General features: G+C 39.7%; 1 long non-coding RNA gene across 2 annotated transcripts in view; it reads left to right on the top strand.

Moving 5' to 3' along the window:
• The window catches only part of LOC123362720, a 62,521-nt gene extending 38,861 nt beyond the window's left edge, over positions 1-23,660 (top strand). The window contains exons 3-6 of one of the 2 annotated variants that reach the window (XR_006576534.1): positions 10,250-10,310; positions 13,467-13,553; positions 19,365-19,488; positions 22,719-23,660. This is a non-coding gene — a long non-coding RNA (uncharacterized LOC123362720). Of the gene's footprint in view, positions 1-10,249; positions 10,311-11,553; positions 11,858-13,466; positions 13,554-19,364; positions 19,489-22,718 lie in introns of those variants that run through there. The other variant, XR_006576535.1, reaches the window with a different exon arrangement.
• Positions 23,661-23,899: the final 239 nt, after the last annotated feature.

Here is a 23,899-nt window from a genome sequence, read left to right as displayed (position 1 = left end):
TTAAAGGCTATTATCAGGTCCCCCCCCCAGCCTTCTGTTCTCAAGGCTCAACATACCCACTTTTTCAAACCTTTCCTCAAAGGTCATATTTTCTAAACCTTTTATAATTTTTATTGCTATCCTCTGAACTCTCTCCAATTTGTCCACATCTTCTTAAAATATGGTGCCCAGAATTGGACACAGTACTCTAGCTGAGTCCTCACCAGTGGTGAATAGAGTGCAAGAATTATCTCCAGTGTCATATGTAAGACACGCCAGTTAGTACATCCCAGAAGGATATTAGAATCTTCTACAACTGCATCACATTGCTGACTTGTATTCCATTGTGATCTACTATAACCCCAGATCCTTTTTAGCAGTACTACCGTATAGCCAGCTCATCCCCATTTTTGTAGTTGTGCATTTGATTTTTCCTTTCCTCACTGTTGTACTTTGCACTTGTCTGTATTCAATTTTCATTTTGTTGATTTCGGACCAGTTCTGATATATCAGGCTCATTTTGAATTCTAATCCTATCCTCCAAAGTGCTAGCAACCTCTTCTTGGTGTCATCTGTAAATTTTATAATCTTGATCTCCACTCCGTTACTGAAGTCATTAATGAAAATATTGAATAAGACCAGACCCAGGAAGGATCCCTGTGGTTCTTCACTAAATACATGCTCCCAGACTGACATCAAACCTTTGAAAACTACTTTTTGAGTACTGTCTTTCAACCAGTTGTGCACCCACCTTATACTAATTTCATCTAGACAACATTTACAAGTTTGCTTATGAGAATGTCATGTGGGACTGTGTCAAAAGCCTTACTAAAATCAAGATATATCATGTCTTCACCCCTATCCAATAGGTCAGTAACCCTGACAAAGAAAGAAATTAGGTTGGTTTGGCAAGATTTCTTCTCCTACAGGTAGGAACACTTCAACCTCCCTGGCCACACAATAGCAGATTTTAAGGTGGCCATCCTACAGCAAAAAAACTTTAGGACCAGACTTCAAAGAGAAACTGCTGAGCTCCAGTTCATCTGCAAATTTAACACCATCAGCTTAGGACTAAACAAAGACTGTGAATGGCTTGCCAATTACAGAACCAGTTTCTCCTCCCTTGGTTTTCACACCTCAGCTGCTGGAACAGGGCCTCATCCTCCCTGATTGAGCTAACCTCGTTATCTCTAGCTTGCTTCTTGCTTGCTTATATATACACACCTGCCCCTGGAAATTTCCACTGCTTGCATCCGAAGAAGTGGGTATTCACCCACGAAAGCTCATGCTGCAAAACGTCTGTTAGTCTATAAGGTGCCACAGGATTCTTTGCTGTTTTCCTGAAGTCCATTTTCCTTATCAGCTGCTCTCACTCCTTTCTTTCCCTAGAATCAGGAAATCTAGCATTTCATGATCACTTTCACTCAAACTGCTTCCCATCTTCAGATTTACAACTAATTCCTCACTGTTGGTCAGAATCAAATCTAAAATGGCTGTCCCCCTGGTTACATCCGCCACCTTCTAAAACAAAATGTTGTCCCCCATTCATTCCAAGAACTTACTGTAAATTTTGTATTTTGTCTAGTACTTTTCTAACAGACGTTTGGGTAGCTAAAGTCCCACATCATGGGTTTTGGATGTTTTTGGTTATTTGGTTTAGAAATGCCTCATCCACCGACTCTTCCTGATTTGGTGGTCTAAAATAGACCCCTATCATGATGTCATCCCCCTCCCCTTTTTATCTTTACCCAGAGACTTTCAACTGGTCTGCCTCTTACCTCCTTCTGGACCTTAGTACCAGGGTATATATTTTGATGTACTGTGCAACACCTCCTGTCTTTCCCCCCTGCCTGTCCTTTCTGAATGAGCTATACCCCCTATACCAATATTTAAATCATGAGATTTATCCCTCTGAGTCTCTGTGATACCAGTTACATCATAATTTAATTTATGTGCTAATATTTCCAGTTCTCCCTGCTTATTCCTCATACTCCTTGCGTTTGTGTATAGATATCTAAGAGGAGGCTCTCACTAATATCGTTGCAGGACTGAACCAACGGGAGCTACTCTAAACAGAGCTTCAATCAGTATCAAAATGTGAATTTTACATATGAATGGGGAGATTTTGCTTATTCATGATGGGTGATTGGTGTGGTTTGAAAACTATCACACAAGTTCAGACTACTCATACAAATAGAGTCTGGAAAACTGGATTGATTTCCAGGAGCTCCTGCTTTGCAAAAGAAACAGAGGATACTATTAGAGCGGCGTTTTCATATATCCGTGCTCCCACTTCGTGGTCAAACACAAGACATGGATAAAAGTGAAAAATAAGAGTTTGGGGATGGGAATTTGGAACCAAGCTATTGCACAACTCAATAAAAGGGTTGGTTCACTTAGAGTTTTATGTGAAGTTTGGGAAGAGTGTCATTTTTATTCAGTCTGATGCTCTTCACTTACTCCCATGACCCTAATCTGCTATATTTAAATTGCCCCTTCATATTAATTGCTTGGGGAATTCCAAGGTTGCTTTTGAGACAGATCCTCAAATCGTGTTAATTGATGCAGCTCCACTGAAGTCAACAGAACTATGCCAATTTACACCAGCCAAGGGTTTCGCTCAATGTTTATACCAACTATAGTAGCTCACTACATAGGTGCTGTGTATTTGAATTGTTTTGCAATTTACCATGAACAGGTACTCTGTAGTGGTTACTATTAAAATGTAAACATTTACCAATGCACGCCACACAGTTAATACTTATTCAAAGTACTGCATAGGGGAAAATGATAAGATGTCACATACCACTGTGTGGCAATTATGGGAAAATGCTGACTTCATTATGGCAAAAAGATGTGGTTGAATTATTCACAATGAACTATACTCATTACAAATTTAGCCCCATTTTTGACTAGTGAATAGTCTGTGAACTGATCAGTTTTATTCATCAATATACATTTTTGTCAGATAGTTTTGGTCAACATTTTTTAGACTATGGATTGGTTGGGTTGTTCACTTCTAGTATCCACCATTCATTATGGATGCTGTGTGGTCTATCTTCTAAGTTACATATTATTTCTGCTCCCAGACTGGATGACGTAACCTTTTCAAACTAGAGAATAACAAATAACACTTTTCTGGTATGAATTTTGGGATAGATGATCATAAGTTCCACCAATATTCATGAAACGTTTGGGATTCACTAGCATTTTCACACAATAGTTGTGTGAAAACTGGCATTGAATAAACAATACGACCTCACAAATCAGTGCCCTTTTATTTGCAAAGATATTTGCAAATATATTCAAGTTTGAACCACCTTAATGAGAATGTTCCAATTTTTGCATTGCTGAGATGAACCTTTATTATTCACCTGCTGCCTGCTTTGAAAAAAAAACCTATGAATTAAGTGACATCACTTTGCACAATCATAGCTGAACTCGCCTGAGCTGAAGAAAGACATAAATTTATCTACTGGTATTTTTCCTCACAAATCTCCCGCAGAAGCATCTGTAAGTCTGCACTAATTGAGTCATTTTCTGAATGCGAGCCTTGAATGGACCCTAGTGAGAATGAGACTAGGCAGCATATGAAATGTGTCATTAGTGGGAATGGCAGTTTTCCTAGAAGACTTTCGACGGAGCTGTATTGAAAGTGCAATTGAAGAAGTGTAATTTACTGCAAGTCTACATTAAGCCCTGACCTTCACACTACTTAGTAGTAAGCCAAGAAGCAAAGATGTTAAAATACAATGGAAAGCTTAAAAAGAAGTGGCCATAATTAAAATATATATTGGCTTTGGAAGAGGCCTGTGCACAGTTTTAATAATAACATTAATATACTGCTACTTGAAAGTTAAACCCACTTGAAAAGAAAGCACAGATGTACACACGGCATAATTCTCTGGACAGCTATAATGAGATGCTTCTGCTCTTCGCTTGTTAAATCACCTACCCATATCTGCAAGGATTTTATTAATCAGTTTTTCACTTTTGTTGGCATCCCATACCTTCATTTTTACAGTGTTGCAGGGCATCCAGGCAGGACCGTTTTCAGAAGCCTATTTGTTAATCAAAGCCTTCAAAATATGCAAAAAGTTTATGAAGGGTTGGCTAAATATGTATAAAGGTGTTTCTCAAATATGAGCAGAAGGAATCCCCTCCTTGCGTGCCCATACAGGCTTTAAGAAGTGCCAAGCATTGCCAAGAATCTCATGTTGATCAGTATCACTTCTGTTAAAATTATGTTACAAGAGAAATGTGTGATTGCTCTAAGGAATGTGTGAACAGGATTGCATTAAAACAGAAGTGATCTAAAGCTGCAACCAAAATTTGGACCTCAGTCAAATATTTTATTGGGTTGGAAAAAAGTTTGGTAAACTTGTTTTTGTATTTTTGCACCCTACTTAGACAAATGCTCTTATTAAAGTTTTCTCTCATAAAATTTCTAGCCAAACATGTTCAGATACATTCTGATAAAGGGCCAATTATTTTTCCTCGCTTACACTGATTTATTTTTCTAGCTTACCTCTTTCTCGTCCTGTTGATTCACAAACTCCTCTGTCTCTCTAATTCCTGCAGTCCAGCACCCACAGGCTTGGAACTCTGCATGAGATTGTTGGAACATGTGACTATGTACAGTGGATGTCACTAAAATCTTTAAAATGATATCACTGCAAGTAAATGCTGTGTTAACGTTATCTACTTGCAAAGCTTATGAATGGTGACCACAGTAGCTGCATAGTGACTTGGATCATCCATTTTATCACAGTTTCTGTTAGTTTAGAATGTGGAAGTACAGTGACCTAATGGAAGATTATCTGTCACTGCTCTATAGACGTTGATTAGAAAATAACTGCAAGAAAAGTGGAGTGAAAGTCTCTGGAACAGACAATGCCATCTTGACAGGTAAGCAGTAGTGAAGGATTGCAGGTTATTTTTATTGCTAGTGAAAATTCTACTGTTTGATCATTGATCACTGGACAATCTGATGTAAATTTATTTTCTTTTGCCCAATCCCTTTTTCTTCTTTATCTTGAACAATATTAACTATATGCTGGATTAATATAGAGAGGGGTAGACCAGCACTAGGTATGGTCTGCAAAATACTGCGTTTTGGTTTGTGGTTTTATTTGTAATTCTGATTGACATCCGTTGTTTTGCACCTGCCAATGATTTTCTGTAACTAAAAGTAGAGTTATAAATCCCATTGATATATAAACTGCACACTTACTGGATTTGTTCAGATTTTTACAGTATGTTGGGTGATGCATGTAGTATTTATGCACAGTCAGATTCAGTGGGAACTGTCTCTTCCTTGTCCCACAGATTAGTCAGACCCCTACCCTTCTATCAGGTTAGGCAATTTCAGCCTTTATACCCCTTTCATTCTTGAGAATCTCTCCTGAGAATCCTATCAGAGGTACCAATGAGTGATCTACTGGAATGAGACCACCCCAGTCATTCCACATGAGCCACCAAACAACCATCAAATGGTACCAACATGCTCATCACTACAAAACTGGGCTGGGTCTGAACTGAAATAAAATTGTCTGTCCCATATGAGAATTGTGAAGAGACATAGGTCTCTCTTTTCTTTTAGATAGTGCTTTGCAGGCTCACTGGTGTGCATCATAATGGATACAGATTTTGCTGCACTAGAGATAACTTCATAGGAGAGCACACGTATAGTTTTACACAGTAACAAATTGGTGTTTTCTGCCCCACAGTGCAATGATTAAAAGGTTTGGCAGGAATATTATGTTAAACTTTTGGCTAATAGACTGGACTCTGTTATATGAGGCAAGGGGTTATAGTCTCACTGATTTTCACCCCAGTTGGGTGTAATTTGGCCCAAGGAGAGTGGAAAATGTCATCAGCTCCACTGATTGTTGGGTTCTTCATTTCATGAGTGAAAACAAGAGCAACAACATTTTGTGTTAACCAAAGCAACATATAAATCAATATTTTAAAGTACTCGGGGCATTTAAAAGAGGAGAATGAATTAAGGATTTTGTTATTAGCCCAGGTTCAGAGAACTATACTTGTCAAAATTGGTTGAATGTCCAAATTAAGTTGAAGTTAATCCTTTCACGATCCTATAAAAATCAGTTCCCAACAAGCCTGCATAATAAATGCTTTGTGCCAGGAAATATGAATTAAATTGTTTTAAAGCAATAATGTTTAGGTAAGTAAAAAAAAAAGTTTCCCACTGAGAGAGATTTTAGGAACAAAATTAAATATTATAAAACCATATTATTAAATTCTGTCAAAAAGGTATTAATCTTGTTACTCTGGCATAGGTACCTTGGTTTCCCATAATTATGGATTATTGTAAACTTAACCTTTTATGATGTCTTGGAACTAAAAATATAATGTGAAAGGCATGATACAAAAGTTCCCGAAAAGGACAAATAAAAGTTAAGAGAATAAAGCAGTAGACTTGTATTATATCATCTTATTGTCATTAGTTTATTAATTGTTAAGCACGGAGAGTATGTTGAGTGATGTACAAGGCACAAAGTGAAGACTATCCCTGCCCTAAGGTGCTTTCAAGCTATGAGACCGGCACAAGAAGACAGGACAGAGTTGGAAACCCAGGAGTGACTAACGTGGGGCTGGAGCCAGTGCTCAAACTGAAGTTAATGGACACGCAGCCATTGAGTTCAGTGGCTGTTGGCTCTGGCTCTTGGAAGATGTGTTTGGTGGTGGTGGCGGTGGTGGTGGGAATTGTTGTTGTGGAAGAAGTTAATTATTAGGATGGACTTGAATGAAGAGAGGGTGCTGGCTTGGTGAGCTGAGATCAGGAGGTTATACCATGCATAGGGAGTGCCATAGATGTGGGTGTGGAAGTGGGATGAAGAGAGGAAACAGCTCAGCAAGACCACATTGCTGGCAGTATAAACTCATCTTCGGTGCACCCAAATCCCCTATAAATACATGAGATTGCAAATGACCTTTTAAAAGCAGTAACACTCTATGTGTATCGCAGTGGGTATTACACAAATCCAGCAATATCATGTATGGAGCGTTATAGAGGACTGGATTCTCTATTCATTCTGTGCCATATAAACCTACAGCAGCGGTAGCTTGCCTCTGGAGAATGCTCCCTGTGTAAGGGGAAATCTCTGCCAGTGTAAAAGTGTCAGAAGTGACTCTGCTGCCTCCTGTGACCACTCTGCCACTGGCTTCACCACCTCCAGCACCGGAACGCCCTCTCTGGAAGGGAAGGGCAGGGAAGGAGCATGTTGGCAGCAGGGGCCAGGAAGCAGTAGAGATGGGAGGGGGCATAGCAGCGCAAGACTCCAGTACTCCTGCTTCTCCACTGGCAAGAGGTCCCAGAGAAATCTTGTATCAGTGGCATAACTTAAAGGTGTTCCCCTGAGTCTTGAGCATTGGATGACTAAGAACCAAGGAGCTGCACCTGACTCCCCAGTGCTTAAGAGCAGAGTTTCGATGCAATGGAGAATCAATCCCATAATGAAAATGTAACTCATATTTTCTGAAAAGGAGAGAGTTAAAAGAATAAATCAGGAGACTTTGGTAGTTAGATCCCACTATGTTAAAATCTCTGCACAGAATTTTTCCCCCAGTGTGAATTGTCCCTCTTGATCTTTTTAATACCTCACTTTCAAACTAGAAAGTGCATTTTGCAGATTTACTACATTCCCTAATAGGATTATCTCTGAATGAATGAATGTGATAGGTAGATTGTGCCTTCATCAATGTCTATACATCATAGCTGTCCCCCTCCTCTCTTTAAGCTATTGTTAATGGACCATAGCTCTGGAATTCAGTCAACAAAGTTCAATAAAATTCAGGTCATTTATTAAGATTATTTGTTGATAATGAGGGGCTCCTGGGATTTCATTACATTGGTCATTATAAATCACTGAAGCATTTGCAGACAAATGTATTCAAGCATGGGGGGTGACATTCCAACACATCTTTTCATGCATCATGTATGCTGCATAATCTCAAATCATACATGATGATAGTAAACTCACTGACTATCTAATGAATTGGATTATTCTGTTCTTTCATAACTAGTTTAACGTGGGACTGGATAGCTCACGGGGGTGATAATTGGCTATGGAGTCTGTCACTCCAAGTAACCAGCTTGAAGCCAGCCCAAACTGATCTGAACCAAAGTATTGTTACTGTCTGAGGGCTGTTCATTAGTCTATGTAGAGTGAGTTAGCAGTTTTGATCCAGTTCCTAGTGAATATGTATCTACATCACATGTGAGCAGGCCTGCCGACAGGGCGGGCAACAGAGGTAATTGCCCAGGGGCCTGGGCGACTTAAAAGGATCCAGGGGGCCCTGGCTGCCACTGCTGCCGCAGTATCAGTGGCCAGGAGCCCTGGACCCTTTTAAATCACCCGAGTAGGCCGCAGGGCTTCAAGGCACATGTGGGGTGGTACCGGAGGCAGCGAAGGCAGCGGGGCGGCCATGTTGAAGCCCTGGCCGTACCGGAACAGCACGTCCAGCAGCACAGCCAGCAGCTCGCTGGGCACCTGCCAGTGCAGGCACAGCACCACCCAAATGTCAGGCGGACCACATCCATGTGGGTGCGGCCTGTGCGTGCGTGCACCAGCTCCCGCACGTGGTCCAGCTCTGCGCTCATGTGGTGATGCCATGCCGGGCTTGGGGGCCCATTGACTGTTTGCCCCTGGGGCCCGGAATTGCTGTCGGCGGACCTGCATGTGAGCTGTCACTTGAAATCTCCCCAGAGATGCCAAAACCACCCTTTCACCCCAACTTGGTCTTGGCAAGAACGCTGTTGAAGCCATGAGGGGAAGTTTGCATTGTCTCTTGCTAATACTGGATCTGTTCTTTTTGCAAGTAGAGGAAAATCAGTTTACAGGGCTATGAATACAACTGCTTTTACCAGCACTGAAGTGATTCACAAATTTTAAAAAATCCATGCTAGACTGAATTGATCAATTGATGATTGTTCAATTGTTCTGAAGACTTCAAAAATTTCTTTCAACAAAAAGACACTATATCTGCAACAATAAAGAAATAAATTTTTGAAATCTTCAGAACAATTGAACAATCATCAATTGATCAATTATATATTATATATCAATCAATCAATATTATATATATATTGTAATACAATAGTATGTATTATTTATACATAAATAATAATTATATATACTGTGATAGAGATCCACCCAGATATAATACAGTATAATATCCAGGTGGATCTCTATCACAGTTTGAGTAAAAGAAACATTTATCTTCCCTTGAAGTTCCTACAGTCTTATTTATGAGATCACTCTAATACAAAGAGGAAGCAAGCTTTAAATAGCATAAACATTAGGGATGGAAAAACTCAATATGACAAATTAACAACCCATTCCAATTTCCCAGGGATCATAGGTGAGTTCAGTAGATGGTGTTCTCTTTATTGTAAAAAGTGTGCCAACACAGGGGCTAGGATCAGCTGCAGTCTTTGTGCTCAAGGGTGACCTACTTTAATGTAGATGTTATTACATTCTCCTGTTTACTTTTCCTGCTGTGCTCCTTTCTGCTGAGCTTTAACAAGTAGGATACATGAATATCGTCCCCCTTATATGCAGACTCAATGGGCCAAGTTCAGAGGTGTCAGGTAAAGTGAGGCTGAGTTACATTCAATAGAGTTGCAGCTGATTGGGGTCAAAGAGCTCTGATTCGTCCCCCTAAAGACTTTATTAGTTGTAAAATATTTTTACATTGATATAAATGTTACATGCATTGGTCTACATGCTGGGAATATGGGTTGAAAAGAAGATTACTTTGAATTTTGTATCCGTGTTGCTTTTTGAATATACAGTTTATTATGTATTAAACGATCCAGCTCAAATTTTAGTATTTCTTTCTCTTTTTTAGAGGGGTGGTAAAAGGTCATCATTAGTGTTCAGATTCGTAATAATTTGACTGTAAATTCTCTTCCTTAGGTAAAAATGGTAAGAAAGCCATTTAAAAATGTAATCTCCTATGAGTATCATTGCCTGACCTGGTTGAGCTATCTTTGCAGTTCATCCTGGTTGCCAGAGATGAGCTTATCATTCAGTAGAGAAGAGGGAAATGACCCTGTCCAAGTCAAGCATGCATGCCTTCTGCTGAGATGATTGCAAATGGGAATGCCATAATGGGAAAGCATCTTAGAAGACTAAAAGTAAACTAAGGAGTGGCAGTTGATGAGGGCTGAGCAGACTTAAGAAGAAAAGGTCTTTCTGAAAAAGGCATGTGCAACTCTCTCTCTCTCTCTCTTATGCTTCAGGGCAAAAGATGACCTCCAGTTGGGATCAAGAAGACATTGTGATATAGTATTACATAATGAGGTACACTTTGCAAGTTTTATGTCTTCTTCTGAAGTATCCGGTACTAGATGCTGTAGGATACCTGACTAGATAGGTCTGATCCGATGTGGTAATTTTGTCTGATATGATGTGGTAATTTGTAAGTTCCAGAAAAGCCCCCAGACAAAGCCAGCCACTATATCTCTCTGATTGGAGTCTGGGCAGAGTGGCCTAGAAAAGAATAACCTGCCTGGAAAATTAGAATCTCACTGTTGCTTTTGTTGCTGCAGGATACCAGAACTGAGGCAAGAGTCTTGTTGCTGTGAGGCACTGAAGAATAGAACATGCAGAAGAGGCAAGATAGCATAGAATCATAGAAATGTACAGCTGAAAGGGACCTCCAAAGGTCATCTAGTCCAGCCCACTGTGCTAAGGCAGGACCCAGGAAAGCTAGACTATTCCTGATAGGCGTTTGTCTAACCTGTTTGTAAAAAACTCAAATGACAGAGATTCCACAACCTCCCTTGGAAGACTATTCCAGTGCTTAACTATTCTTATAGCTAGGAAAATTTTGCTAATATTTAACCTATATCTCCAATGCTTCAGGTTAAGCCCATTACTTCTTGCCCTACCTTCCGCGGACATGGAGAACAGTTGATCACCATCTTCTTTATAATGGAAATAAGGCATACGTTTTTAACAGTGAGGAGAGTAATTTATCCATTGGAACAATTTGCAAGGATTCTCCATCACTCCCAATTTTTAAATGAAGATTGGATGTTTTTCTAAAAGATCTGCGCTAGAAAGTATGTTGGGGGAGTTCTATGGCCTGTGTTATGCAGGAGGTCAGACTAGATAATTATAATGGTCCCTTCTGGCCTTAGAATTTATGAATCTATAACAATCCTTAACATATTTTAAAACTATCAGGTCCCCCCTCAGTTTTCTTTTCTCACGGCTAACCATGCCCAGTTTTTTAAACTGTTCCCCATAGGGCACATTTTCTAAACTTTTTATCATTTTTGTTACTGTCCTCTGGATTGTCTCCAATTTGTCCACATCTTCCTTGAGGTCTGGCACCCAGAATTGGACACAGTACTCCAGCTAAGCCCTCACCACTGCTGAATTGACTGGGACAACTAGCTCCAGTGTCATATATAAAACATTCCTGTTAATACACCACAGAGTTATATTAGACTTTTTTTGCAACATGGTTGACTCATATTCAATTTGTGATCCACCATAACCCCCAGATCCTTTCCATCAGTACTATCATCTCGCCAATTATTCCCCATTTTGTAGTTGTGCATTTGATTTTTCCTTCTTAAGTGTAGTATTTTGCACTTGCCTTTTTATTAATTTTAATCCTCTTGGTTTCAGATCTATACTCTGATGTATCAAGCTTGTTTTGAATTCTGATCTTGTCCTCCAAAGTGCTAGCAACACCTCTCAACTTGGTGTCATCTGCAAATTTTATAAGCATACTCTTCACTCTATTATCCAAGACATTAATGAAAATATGGAATAGTACGGGACCCAGGACTGACCCCTGTGAGACCCCAGTAGATATATCATTCCAGGTTGACTCTGTGAGTACGGTCTTTTCAACCAACTGTGCCTGCACTTTATGCTAATTTAATCTACACCACATTTCCCTAGTTTGCTTATGAGAAGGTCATGTGGGATTGTACCAAAAGCCTTATTTAAATCAAGATGTATCACATCAACAGCTTTCCCCCTATCCATTAGTACAGTAACTCTGTGAAAGAAAAAAAGTAGGTTGGTTTTGGCATGGTTTCTTCTTGACAAATCTACATTGGCCGTTACCTATAACCCTATTATCCTCCAGGAGCTTACAAATAGTTTGTTTAATAATTTGTTCCAGTAGCTTTCCAGGTATCAAAGTTAGGCTAATTGGCCTGCAAGTCCCTGGGTCCCCTTTGTTCCCTTTTTAAAGATAGGTGTTATGTTTACCCTTCTCCAGTCCTCTGGGACTTCATCCATCCTCATGAGCTCTCAAAGATTATCACTAATGTTTCCAGCATTACTTCAGCTCATTCCTTAATACTCGAGGGAGAATTTAATCAGGCCCTGCCAACTTGAATACATCTATGTTATCTAAATGTTCTTTAACCTATTCTTTCCCTATTTTGGATTGCAGTCCTTCCCCATTGTTTTTAATATTAATTGTATCTCCCTAATTACTGCCTTTTTCAACTCTATGAGCCATATCCCTGAGTCCAGTAAAACCTTAAACCGTCTTTCCACTCCCCTGATTTTTGACGCTAATGCCTGCTGTAAATTATGGGTCCTAGAGAAGTCTTCCAGGGACTAGTCCACTAGTTGGGAATCATTGGAGTATAATGTGCTCTGGTTCCATTCCCATTCTGTCTATGAATGCCTCCTACTCTTGGGGGGCGGAGACATTGCTGTCTGTCTGCCACCTTGTGATTCCTCCTATATCATCAAGGGAATCCCTAGCTGCCCTGTTAAGGCAGCTTTTTATCCCCTTTGCACTACCAGCGGAGTAGAGAGAGGATGGAGCTGAGCACCAGGATAGAGTACTGATCTCTGTAAACACTTAATCCACAAGTTATTTTATAGGAATAGATAGATATAGATTAGATCTAGATATCAAAAATTAAAGCTGCTTGGGAAATGATTTCTACATTTTTTTTGTTTTTACCTAAAATTGTCTTTGACTTTTTACAGATTATCAGTGAAAAACTGAAAACCAAACATTTCCAGGCAGAGAACACCCAGAATTTTTTGGAAAAAAAAGTTTGGTTTTTTTTTTGCAAAAAAAATCTATTTAGTCAAATAGTAATTTTCCTTTGAAAAAGAATTTGGATAAAAAATTTTCAACCAGCTCTAATATTAAATTTATTTCAGCAGCATATTAAATCTGCAGTTGTAGACAGGTGACACTTTTCTTCAAACCACCTGTATTCTGTTGAAGGTCTCAGAGGTCCAAGAAATTTTCAAATGCTTATCCTATGCCGCTGTCTGTGAATACCGGCATTTTATTACCTTTCTTTAAATTCATGATAAGCACTCTTTTAGAGCTTTTTGGAGCCCTTTCCAGCTTGCAAAACATTTTTACAGCATTTTCAGTAACAAACGACCATTTCCTTAATTTATTCCTTCTTTTTTCCCTTATGTCTATGTCCTCATTTCATTACATTTCTCTCTCTCCAGTTGCAGAAATTGCACCTGTCTGGGCGTGCTCCCAAGTCACTTTGAATTGCATTGCTCTTAGTTTTTTTGAATCATCAGTGAATTCTGGTAAGCATTCTGTTTTTTTCAAGACCATTGAAACAGAAAATGAATAAAAATCAATCCTAATATGCATCCTTATGGTGTGATGATTGTGACACCTTGTACCCCATGTGACACCCTGTACCCCATGTTCACTACTTTTGTATGATTATGTTATACTTTGTACAAAGTATGCCTTGTAAGGTATCATTTGAAAACTCATAATCTGCTGACTATTATTATCCTGTTGAAATGTGTGTAACAACACTACATGTACAATTATGAGATTTTGCTATATGATTGTTACTGAAATATGTTGTATTTCTGGGTAACACCCACAAAGCAAGTTTTCAGGGACAAAGATACACTGGCAACCCTAGACAAGTGTCAACAAAGTCAAGTGGGCTATCACGCAGTTAAGCAGCCATCTTCCAAAAGGGGGGAAGGTAAACAAGAAATTTACAATTCATCTGAAGGACAGTTTGGAGCTCACATATGCCATGGAACTGCCTGCCCCCATGACCCAGAAATGATTTTTTTCCAGCACAAAGAGTTGGGAGTAAAAGGAGGCCGGGGGTGGGGGGGGAGAGAAATGTCCCTAGCCATGTCTCTCCTCCTTCCATTTCTCAGCTCATGACAACAACAACGCTCAAAGAATTGAACAAAAGGGGGGAGTGCTGCCAGGCTGGAAAGGGACGTAGCCTGTGAAATGTATTGCAGTTCATGAAGAGACAAACTTTTTTGCTTTTAAGCCTGTTACCTTGTTAAAGTTTAGGAATTAGCTTGTGTGTTTATCCTTTTATATTTTTGTAACCAATTCTGAGTTTTTTGCCTTACCAATTGTAATCACTTAAAATCTATCTTTCTCTACTTAACAAACTTGTTTTATAGTTTTATCTAAACCAGTGTGTTTGATTGAAGTGTTTGGGAAACCTCTACTTGAGATAACAAAGGCTGATGCATAATCATTCCCAATGTTGGAATGACAGACTATCTATGAGCTTAGACTGTCCAGGAGGGTACTGAACAGTATAAGATGCATATTTCTGGGGAGCAAGGCTGGGACTGGGAATATGCAGGTGTCACCCTGTATGTAATTCATGGATGGCTGAGCATAGCATTCATGCACTCAGCTGGGAGCAAATTTACATGCTTATGGCAGTGAGTGAGCAGAGCCTGGAGGGGTTTGCTATTCACCAGCAAAGCAGTGTAAAAGGCATCTCAGGCAGGAAAGGGACATGGCTGTCCAGATTGCACCCTGAGGAAGGTCACAATGATTTGTGCCAGGCATCAGAACGCCTGAAAAATCACAGGCCCCTAACTCTTTGCTAAAAAGAGGATCTCCATTATCTGTAGTGTCATTAGGCCTCATATCTTTAGTATGCCAGCTACAATCACATGCACATAAATGTGACTCACACTTTAGCTGGTACAACATTCCATGTGGTAGTAAATGGTATACGTAGCCTTTAGTCATTACTTTGCAGTGCTACATCACTATACATCTGCTTCCGTCTTAAATGACAGCTATGCACAAATACCATATTTCATTCCTAGCATGTTCCCAAAATCCTACTTTAGGATAAGACTCTCAAAAGTGCCTCACTTTTTCGGTAACTGACTTGACTCACCTACAGGAATCTTAAAATCAAGCCCCTTTTACGGTGTCTGAGATGGGCATGCAAAAAATGAGGCAACAAAATCAGTAATCTCTTTTGAAAACCTTATCTCAACTGACTTTGCATATTAATATTTTTAAAAGAATGTTCCTGAGGTGCAGATCACTAATGTTGATGTCTTCCTCACCAACGCCTTTTGTTACTGATGCAAAAATGCTAGAAACGATTGACAGAAATAGAGATGGGCCCAAACTAAAACTCGGAATCCAAGCACCCATAAAATTTGGGGAAGTTGCCCCATGTATGCCATCCAGCCTCTCTCTTATCCTTCAAATCTGCTAAAACCCCACCTTTTTTTATAATTCCCTCAAACAGCAGCCTTTTAATTCCCTATAAATTACAGACAACAACAAAAAGCTAGGAATTTAACCTGAGGCTTACTGTGCTGTTCAAGTGTAACCCACTGGTAAATGTGGGTTTCAAGTCCTCCCTCTGAGCCAAACCACTTAGGGTATGAGTTGTTCCAGCCCCCACTGATAGAAGCCCTGGCTCTGTAGTGAAGCTGTAGGTGCTTATGCTTTCTGCTGTGGAGGGCACTGGGTCAATCTATGCCAGCCAAGAAGCTAGCCATTGTTATTTGTATTGCCATTGTGCCTTAGACATGGACCAGAACCCCACTGTGCTAGGTACTGTACAAACACAGCACAAAAAGGTAGTCCCTGCCCCAAAGAGCTTTCAGTCTAAACAATACCCTAAGCATTGTCCTTGGCATCCATCCTCACTCCCTTGGTTCCCCCCATCCCACTTAATATCATTTCTTGTGGAAAGCTTTTAAGGGCAACAGTCATATCTTTACTCATTATGTAAAGCACCAAGCTCATCTATAGCATGATATATGCATTTTAAAGAGTGTGAATTCGGCCTGGCTGAAAAATGTCCATTATTTCCAATGGAAAATAGAAACAAAATATTTTTACATTTCCCATTAAAAAAAATCATGTTTTCAGTGAAAAACTGGGGAAAACAATCTTTTTTTCTGCCCTTCCCCCATTACAGTGGTGATTTTTTTTTTCAAAAAAGCAAAATGTTCACAAAAACATTCATTTGGGAAAAATACCATTTCAGATCAAGACTTTGAACAGCTCTAGCACTAAAAAAATCAGCGCCAGATTCAGACTGGGATGCAGAGCTCTCTAACTTGCTCTGTCAGAACTGAGTAGCTAAAAACCATCATGCTGCGGGAGAGTGGTTCAGTGCTGTATCACTAGTAGAAATAAAATATATTCGTCTTATAATGTTTCCAGCCTCGAATGCAAGTAGTTGGGCAGAATCTATTTATTTTTCTATGGCACCAATCACCATAATATTTAAAGGCTTGGCTACATAGGAAAATTTACCTGCATAATTATTCTACTCTAGTTGTATCAGTATAACTCCCCGATGTTGACACTCCTATAGTGGTGTAAGTATAATGGCTAGGGCTGGCTGGAATACAATTCTGTTTCATTAAAAATGTCAGGGATTTGAAAATTATTTTCATTTTGCATAGGAACAAAAAACAGAATCTTTTGAAAATGAAAGTTTCATTAAAACCAGTACATTTCTGCAAAATTTTGGTTTCAACAAATCAACATTTTCAGATGGAAAAAATGTTCTGTCAAAAAATTCCCAACCAGCCCTAATAGCAGCAGAACCATGCCAATAAATTTCCTCATTTAGACAAGCCCTAGATTCAGAAAAGAACCACAAGAGTGATTAAATGATCAGAACAATCTGCCTGATAATCTCAAGCATCTCAATGTATTCAGCTAAACAAAAAGAAGTTTAACAGGTGACCAATCAGTCCCCACATAGGGAACAAAAAATTGACAATGGGCTCTTCAATCTAACAGACAAAGGTAAAACAAGATCCAATGTTTGGCAGTTGAAGTTAGACAAATTCAGACTGGAAATAATTTTTAACAATGAGGATAATTAACCACTGGGGAAAAAATTACTGAGGGCTGTGATGGATTCTCCATCAATGGACATTTTAAAATCAAAATGGGATGTTCTCCTAAAAGATTTGCTCTAGTTCAAACAGGAAGAGTCTGGTGGACTGTGTTACACAGGAGAGCAGACAAGATGATCACAGTGGTCCCTTCTGGCCTTGGAACCTCTGAAGCCTGCAGAAATGCACGCACACGCTTAATCTTATGTACTGTGAGTAGTTTGTTACCCACACACTCTATGGCACCCACCTTTACCCTTCTGTGGGTTTAAGGCGTAACCTGGTTAATTTAGGCACCCCACCCCATCCCAGTTCCTAGGGCTCTGGGCGTAACCTGGTTGATTTCAGTCCCCATCCTTACCCAGTTCCTAGGGCTCAGGGCATAATCTTCTGTGGGTTTGCGGGGCCTTCTGCCAGGGAAAGAGCCTTGTACAGTAATATCCTTAATCTCTGTTTATTAACAGTTACCCAAACAGAATACATATGCTAAGAATACAGTGCTCACCACTCCCAATAAGGCAGATGAACTTTTCTTGGTGGCCAGTCAAGATTAGATCATCTAGGGACTCCAGCTTCTGCACGGTATAGTTGACAGCATATTGAGGTTTGGCAGCTCTGATCTTGGGCTCTGTCCTGGAGTTAGGTTCCAAAGAACTTCGTTTGGATCCCAATTTATATAGTAAAATGTGAGTCCTGCTTAGCTAGACCTTAACCAATAATTTTAAACCAAAGTACTACAAAACAGTATTTTTCACCTAGCCCTAGCCCATCACGAAACAATTCTTTAACCCATCATACTCCACCACCTTAGTTGATTTAAATGTTGCAAGATTAGTTATGCAATGGACAGAAACAATTAAAGAATCAGACAGAAACCACACAGATAAATAACAGAGAAGTAGGGACCATAAAGGCAAAACAATAAAGCAGTATAGGTTTCACAATCACATTTGTTGATAAGTGGTTCCTTGCCAAACAGAATTCTATCAAGCAAAGTTTTCTGTAAACATCTTAAGATCTGTTTCTTTATCTGGTGATGGCGGGTGCTGTTAGGTTGGGAGCACTTTCTTAACAGCCCAATGTTACATTGTTCTGATGTTATTTAGATGGCATGTGAGGATGTGACTTTCTGCTTCTTAACTCATGGCTGCTGCTGTCCTAATGTGGCCTATTCTTGCAAGATAGTCAACTCAAATTTGAATGCTGAAGAAGTTCAGAATTGGGCTTCATCCATCTCTAATTAGAATTGTCGTCTGTATTTTCATGCCAAGCTATTACCTTTTTCATAGCTGATAAATTTCTTTGGCGGTGATTATAGTTCAACATTTGACCTTAGTCAGTACAGCATTCTGGGTGTTTCCTCTAGTAAGTACAAGGAAAGGAATACTGGCGATTACTGAATTAACCTTAGCTACCCATTCTAAGTAAAATGTGCACGTTTCTCTGTGCCACTGCTGTATTTGTGCACTAGCATTTACTTCAATATTTTTTCCATTTCTTCCTGGTGATTATGAGATTGTACATTTTTTAAATTTTTAACAAGTTTGCAAGTGAAATTACTTGAAGAATTTGTTTGTGTGTTGTGGATTTGTCTTAAATAACCTGAAAAATGCCAGCTGAAATAATTAAAATTTTACTTTAAGGCGGGATTTTTAACCTGTGTGAAAGAGATGTTAGTTAATTCATGTTTTTCACTGTTAATGCTGAGTATTCTCAGCCATTTACTGTACTGGTTGCCATTGTTAATGATTGTTTTTATTTGTTTGCATTTCAGAGTCTCCTTTTTGTGTTCATATTTTTGGTATTTAAGCATATGATTCTATGTGCTGTGGAAACTTTTATATTTATGGTTATATAAAATAATTGTTTACTGGGATTATTTGAACTGGTAGTAGATTTTTAGTATGTGAAAACATGCAAGCTTTTAATTATAAATCTCAACGTACAGGAGAGGAAGATGTAATGGCTACTGTCCTTTTGAGTTGAAAACAAAATTTGATTCAAGTCTATATCTAATTATAGAAAGCAGCACAGTAACCTTACTTGTTTCCCAATCCAGCAGAGCATTTAAGTATGTCTTTAACTTCAAGCACACACTTACTTAAGTGCTCTGTTGGATGGGGGCCTAAATGATCCATATACCATGACATCAGGTTTCATCTTGGAACCACTGACATTTCTATTCACCTTCGTGCTTCAGATATTTATGTTGATCTTTGAATTACGCAGCACTGGAATCTGAACTTCATATGCAACAAGATTTATATCTTAAACTGGGAGAATCCGTGGACAGTGTATTTAAAGTACTGCAAAGTTACAGGTGATGGCTCTGATCCCACTAACATTTATATAGGTAAGTAACGTTGGGTGAAATCACTAGGACTTTTGTCAGGTATGTGTTTCATTTATCACACGCACAAGTGTTGGCAAGATTGAGGCCAACGCAACAAAATGAGATATAATTTAAGCACTATACTAGAACAGTGACTTTAAGGAAAAGGAGTTTTATTATAGCTAGTGATATACAGAATACTTCAGTTTTTGAAAGCTATTTACTGGCTTTTTCTTCAGGAAATGCTTCAGTTTACAAGATAAACTAACATTAGGGTTTTTCAATTTTTGACTTTTCCAAAATGTTAGGATTCATTTCTTTACCAACAAGGAAGCAAGTCATTGCCAACATACAGGCTCATTATTTGGAAGATACCTTTTAGAGCTACGTGATTTTCTCTAGTTCCTTTAAGAGTTTTGGTTTTATTCTTATAGTAATGGACTCAAACCAAAACCTCAGATCAGGTTACAAATTCACCACATAATAGGCTGAATTCAAACACTCTAAACTGTGGGAAAGTTCAGATTCAGACAAGAATTTCAAATCTTTTGAGAGTTTGGATCAGAAGTTTTTGTTGTATCCACTATACATATATGACAAATTCTGCTCTCACTCCTGTCAATGAAAATCCAAAGCAATTCCCCTGAAGTTAACAGCTACTCAGGATTTACCTTAGAATTGGCCCTTTATGGTGTGACCTGTATCTGGAGTTCTTGTTCAGACGAGCCCCTTGTTTTCAATGCTTCTTTGAGGATACTGAAGGTTCAGAAATCACCCAATGTTCAGATGCTTATCCAAAGTTAGCTTTGAGTTCTCCTTTTTGTTTCTCCCCCAACTTATCTGACACTTCACTCTCTCCTTCCATACTTCCTCCCAATCCAACCAAAACCTTTTCCTTTCCCTTCCTTGAATCTCCAGCTCCTCTGTCTGATCTCGACTAGGCCATCAGGCATCTATATCACTCAGTGTTCACCAAGTCCTTAGATTTCCTGACTTCCAAGAGTCCCTATCTTAGGTGATAGTCCATCAAGGATTCTCAATTATCTCATTTTCTCGATCACTGTTGAGCTTTGCTTGTCCATCACATTCAAACATTGTATCTTCTTTAAATCTGAAGTGCACTGTTGCCTCTGACCCCAGTTCAGTTGCCCAAGCATATGCCATGGAGCCATCAGCAGAGGATGTAAAGACAGTTTTCAAGACATCATGAGTGGCAAGCTTGAGCTATTGGGTAGAAAACTTTACTGATGTAGTTTACATAGATTGTGTGGTTTTTTATGCACATGCTTACATTTAAAATAGTGCTCTCCTTACTCTTATAGCCATTAATGGATTCTTTTCACCTATATGGGATACATGGCTCACTGAAGATATTTTGTAAGTAGTACTTTAAAGCTAGGCCTATCAGAGAGAGAGGGAGAGAAAAGAATTGTGGACTTTTTCATACATTCAGCCAATCAGCTTTTTAGAAAAATATGTTTAATACGTGACAAAAATACAGTTTGTTACTTTTCCCCACAGATTACTCAGAGCACATGGGCTTTAATCTGATTTGACAGCCCTGTGATATTTTCTGCCATTCTTGTTCTTAGCAAAGTGCTCTAAAAATGCATCCATAATTTATTTATGGGGCCTATTTTAACCCTTGAGTAACAAGAATACACACCGTTCATTTAATCATGGAACTGTCAGTGTTCATTCCAGGAAACACTATCAGACAACACTGAGGGTAAATGATGGCTAAATTTTATGCTTTTGCTTAAAAGATAAATCTGCAAATGGGAACCTTTTTTTCCCTTCAGAGAGCTTGCCAAATCCATGTTAGAAGCCTTTACTATATTTTATCATTATAGCAAAACACACTAGTACCATGAAGATGTCCAGCTGGCAATAATTTTGTGAGGTCCTTTAATTCCCAACAAAGGAAACTCCCAGGTCAGTTTGGTTTTGCCAGTAACATGAACTATTCTTTTAAAGTATGAACATATTGAACTTCATATAGCTCCACTATAACATTAAAAAATGTAGAAAAATCTCTCCGTGTCTGGAGACACATGGACCCACTGTATGTCTGTTTTGAAAATACTAACTTTCCCCAGTACTATGGCTACGTTTACACTTGCACATGTCCCTGAGTATTTGGCCATATGCTGCTAATGCCTGTACCCCGCACATGCACTGAGTGTCCACATATACTGTGCTGGGCATGGGTCTACGATGTGCACAGGCATTTAACCATGTCTGCACTGCCCCTTTTTGGTACAAACAATAGTACTCCCATTTCAGGGAGAGTATTGCAGACTCACAGGAGACACTCTAGAATCTGCCTGGGTGAGTGCTCCTGGTACATTATGCTGCCTTCACATGTTTGGCAACAGCAGCTCCTGGTCAGTTCCTCCTTCTGTCAAACTGCTTTCAAGACATGGATCAAGTCCATGATGATGTGGTTCTGCTCCTGCTACTCCGTGTGGAACAAATGTTCCTATGAACCAGTACTGGATACAGGACAGAATGGGTTCAGAAAAGTTTGAGACGCCAAAGATAATCTACCAAGAGGGTGAATGAAAATCCACTGGGGTCCCATGGAATAGATGTGTTGAATGCCTAGATTGCAATGGCATGCTCATGGGTCGACTGGAACTTCAGGTCCCATAGAACCAGCTTGGTGTGGTGGGACCACGTCTCCTTAGTAACCTGGGATGATAACTTTACAAATGAGAAAGCAGACCTTCATGGAGTTGTGTGAGTAGCTTGCACCAACCCTCCAGACCAGACCACTTTTTTTTGGAAACTTATACCAGCAGTTGGCTATTGCCCTTTTGGAAGCTGGCAACACCTGGCAGCTACCAGTCAGTTGAAAACCAGTTCAGGGATGGGAAGTCAATTGTCGAGGTTATGGTTGCACAGGTTTGCAATGCTGTCAATACTGCCATGGGGGGTTGCCATAACTGACATCTCTGAAATTATAGTGGGATTTCAGAAGATGGGGTTTCCAAAATGTGGAGGGGCAACTGATGGAACACACATCCCAGTGCTTTGCCCACCGGAAGGGGCAAGTGAATAAGTGAACCAAAAAGTTACTATTCACTAATTCTCCGAGGCTTCATGGCACACAGGGGTCAGTTCCACTAATGTTGGACACACAGGAAAGGTTTTTGATGCCAAGGTGTTGGGTCTGTACCACAGGTGAGCAGAAAGGACTAGTTTCTCCACAACTGATGTGGTTCTGTATGGTGTTTCTGTCTCCACAGTTAGTTTGGAAGACCCTGCATACCGGCTCCTAACATGGCCCATGAAGCCATACCCCAACATTGCCAATCCAAGAAAACGAGAATTCAAATATAGATTGAGCATCTGCCAAATAGTAGTGGAGTCCACTTTTGGGCATCTGAAAACTTGTTGGTGATGCCTGTAGACCTGTCTGGATGTCAACGTAGCCAGTGCAGTTCACATTATTGTGGTTTTCTGTGCCTTGCACAACATATGTGAAGCTAAAGCAAATCAGTCCAGAACAGATCTGTTCTTCAATGCCTGTACAGGCAGATGGATCCCACCACATGCACGCTGCTCCTGGTTCCCAGTGGGCAAGGGAAATTCATGATGCCATTTGGTCGCACATTGTGAATCAGCGTGGAGCCAGAAGGTGACATGGGACACTATGGTGCTACTGCAAAGGCTCAATTGTGCATCGTCACATGCTTGTGTTGTGACATACCACAGTAGGATTTGATCCCCTGCAGCTGATATTAAAGTACCAACTGAAAGCAAACAAGTGGCTGAGGGGGCCTCAAGGTTAACACCTTTGGCCACGGTTTTGTACTGTGGAAAGTGTCTGTACAGTTTAACGCCATTATTGAGCAATGCTTTTGTTATATGTTAACAGCTCTGTTTCAGGGTGCTTTATGGATGCACTTAAGCATTGTTAAAGTAATTTAAAAACAGTTCTGCAAGGTTTTGGAGGGTGCTTCATAATTCCTTCTTCACAATGCTTTCTGACACCACTGCTCACAGAACTTATCAGGTGCTATCCATGAGTACTCCCATGGTTGCGAGTGGTGACTTTTGGTGGGGGTGAGGGAAGAAGGGACCGTAAAAGCTCTGGTCACTGCTCATTTCCTTTTGTTTCCTTTGTCTATATTGTCAAATAAGTTGTTAAAAAAGCCATAAGGACATTTCTGATAACTTCTGCTTTGCATTCTGGTGCTTTTGACAGCAACAGTTGTTTCACAGCTTACTTTATTGTCATGGAATCTATTTTTTAAAAACAAAAACAGTAGGAAATTCATGGCTGGTTATGGAGGGGGGGCAGAATTCATTGCTTTTCTTTGTCACAGCACATTTACAGAACTCACAATCATGTACTATGAATCCTGCTGACCCATCCCAAATATGAATCCTGCTGACCCATCCCAAATGTGTAGAAAATACCAAA

Source organism: Mauremys mutica, chromosome 2, assembly GCF_020497125.1.
Source record: "Mauremys mutica isolate MM-2020 ecotype Southern chromosome 2, ASM2049712v1, whole genome shotgun sequence".
Lineage (NCBI taxonomy): Eukaryota > Metazoa > Chordata > Testudines > Geoemydidae > Mauremys > Mauremys mutica.
The sequence above is the reverse complement of the archived record's forward strand: the minus strand, read 5'-3'. Positions and strand labels throughout refer to the sequence as shown.